We start from the raw sequence: 3,328 nt of genomic DNA, 5'->3' as shown, positions 1-3,328 counted from the left end.
AGATGGATAATAATAGGAGACCCAGAAGTGAACCTTGAGGAACCACCACAGTGAGGGGGTGGGAGGTAGAGAAGGAGCCCGCGAAGGAGACAGAAAATGAACTGTTAGAGAGATAAGAGGAGAACCAAGAGAGGACAGAATCAGTGAAGCCAAGGTTCCATGATATATCGAGGAGAAGGGGGTGGTTGACAGTGTCGGAGGCAGCTGAGAGGTCGAGGAGCATTAGGATGGAGTAGTGGCCGTTGGATTTGGCAAGAAGGAGATCACTGGTGATCTTTGAGAGGGCGATTTCCTTGGGATGAAGGGGATGGAAGCCAGATTGGAGGGGGCCAAGGAGAGAATTGAAGAAGAGGAATTTGAAAATTTCAGCACTTACTATGTGCCAAGCACTGTTTTAAGCACTGGGGTAGATGCAAGATAAGCAGGTTGGATACATTCCCTATCCCACCTGGAGCTCATGATAATAACAATAATTGTGGTATTTGCTTACTATATGCCAGACACTGTACTAATTACTGGGGTGGATACATGCAAATTGGGTTGGGCATAGTCCCTGTCCCTCATGGGGCTCAGAGTCTCAATCCCCATTTTACAGTAACCGAGGCTTAGAGAAGTGAAGTGACTTGCCTAAGGTCACAGAGCAGAAATGCGGCGGAGCCGGAATTCGAACCCATGACCTTCTGACTCCCTGGCTCAGGATCTAGCCACTGAACCATACTACTTCTCACGATCTAAGGAGGAAGGAAGGCAGAGAGATTGTACAACCCTTGAGGACAGGGATTATGTCTACCAGCTCTATTGTACCCTCCCAAGTACTTAGCACACAGTAAGTGCCCACTAAATAAATACTACTGATTGACTGAGCAGTTGTTGAATCCCCATTTCACAGATGAGGGAAGTGAGGCACAAAGTGACATGACTTGTTTCAAGGTCACACAGCAGGCAAGTGGCAGAGCTAGGCTTAGAACCCAGGTCCTCTATGTCTCAGGGTGGCTCTCTCTCCACTATTCATTCATTCATTCATTCAGTCGTATTTATTGAGCGCTTACTGTGTGCAGAGCACTGCTCTAAGCACTTGGAAAGTACAATTCGGCAACAGATAGAGACAATCCCTACCCAACAACGGGCTTACAGTCTAGAAGGGGGAGACAGACAATCAATCAATCATATTTATTGAGCGCTTACTGTGTGCAGAGCACTGTACTAAGCACTTGGGAAGTACAAGTTGGCAACATATAGAGACGGTCCCTACCCAACAGTGGGCTCACAGTCTAGAAGAGTGGGCTCACAGTCTAGAAGACAAGACAAAACAAGAAGATAGGCCTCAAGGCCATCAAAACAGATAAATAGAATTATAGATGTATACACATTTGGCCTTGCATATACCCCAGTGCTGAGCACAGTGCTTGGCACATAGTAAGCGCTCAACAAAAACAATTAAAACGATAAGGTCCATCCACAGAGGGCATTTTGCAGGTGAGGTAACTGTGGCTCAGAGAACTTAAGTGATTTGCCCAGTGTCACACAGCAGAAATTCATTCATTCATTCAATCATATTTATTGAGCACTTACTGTGTGCAGAGTACTGTAATAAGCGCCTTGGGAAGTACAAATCGGCAACATATAGAGAAGGTACCTACCCAACAATGGGCTCACAGTCTAGAAGTGGGAGACAGACAACAAAACAAAACACGTGGACAGGTGTCATCAGAAAAAATAGAATTATAGCTAGATGCACATCATTAATAAAATATATAGAATAATAATACTACCAAGACCCTTCCTCTGACGACTTTCACCCCAAATCTGGCACAATCAGAATTAGAAGCAGTGTGGCTGAGAAGCAGCATGGCTCAGTGGAAAGAGCACCGGCTTAGGAGTCAGAGGTCATGGGTTTTAATCCCGGCTCCACCACTTGTCAGCTGTGTGACTTTGGGCAAGTCACTTAACTTCTCTGTGCCTCAGTTACCTCATCTGTAAAATGGGGATTAAGACTGTGAGCCCCTTGTGGGACAACCTGATCACCTTGTATCATCCCCAGAGCTTAGAACAGTGCTTTGCACATAGTAAGTGCTTAATAAATGCCATTATTATTATTATTATTATTATTATTAATATTACTGCTTAGTCTGTGAGCCCCACTTAGGACAGAAATCAACCTAATGATTTTGTTTCTCCCTCAGCGGTTAATAATAATAATAATAATAATAATAATGATGATGATGACATTTGTTAAGTGCTTACTATATGCCTAGCACTGTTTTAAGCGCTGGGGGGACACAAGGTAATCAGGTTGTCCCACATGGGGCTCACAATCTTCATCCCCATTTTCCAGATGAGGGAACTGAGGCCCAGTGAAGTGAAGTGACCTGCCCAAAGTCACACAGCTGACAAGTGGCAGGGCTGGGATTAGAACCCAGGACCTCTGACTCTCAAGCCCGGGCTCTTTCCTGTGAGCCTCAATGCTTCTCCGAAGGGAGGGGAGGGAAAGAGGAAGGGAAGAGAGGAGAGAGGAGGGGAAGGGAAGAGGAGGTGAAGAGAAGGTGAGGGGAGGGAAGGGGAGAGACAGGAGGGAAGGGAAAGGGAGGGAAAGGGAAGGAAGGGATGAGGGGAAGGGAGGAGAGGGAAGGGAAGAGGAGGTGAAGGAAGGGGAGGGAAAGGGAAAGCTCTGTATACTGCTTGGCACTATGTAAACGCTCAACAGATACCATCATCATTGTTTCATAGATAAGGAACAGCAGCAGTGGTTCCGTGGAAAGAGCCCGGACTTTGGAGTCAGAGATCATGGGTTCAAATCCCAGCTCCATCACTTGTCAGCTGTGTGACTTTGGGCGAGTCACTTCACTTCTCTGGGCCTCAGTTCCCTCATCTGGAAAATGGGGATTAAGACTGTGAGCCCCAAGTGGGACAACCTGATCACCTTGTAACCTCCCCAGCGCTTAGAACAGTGCTTTGCACATAGTAAGCGCTTAATAAATGCCATTATTATTATTATTATTATTAGGAAGCTGAGTCACCAAAGAAGTCAGGTGACTGACTCAAGGTCACAGAACAGGTAACCGGCAGAGCCCAGTGCTTAGAACAGTGCTTTGCACATAGTAAGCACTTAACAAATGCCATCATTATTATGTCTTAACTCCCTACTGAGAGCTCACCTGAGAGCTCACCTCCTCCAGGAGGCCTTCCAGACTGAGCCCCTTCCTTCCTCTCCCCCTCGTCCCCCTCTCCATCCCCCCATCTTACTGCCTTCCCTTCCCCACAGCACCTGTATATATGTATATATGTTTGTACATATTTATTACTCTATTTATTTATTTATTTATTTTAC

The sequence above is a fragment of the Tachyglossus aculeatus genome, chromosome 2 (assembly GCF_015852505.1).
Source record: "Tachyglossus aculeatus isolate mTacAcu1 chromosome 2, mTacAcu1.pri, whole genome shotgun sequence".
Taxonomy (NCBI): Eukaryota; Metazoa; Chordata; class Mammalia; order Monotremata; family Tachyglossidae; genus Tachyglossus; species Tachyglossus aculeatus.
Note: the sequence above shows the minus strand (reverse complement) of the source record.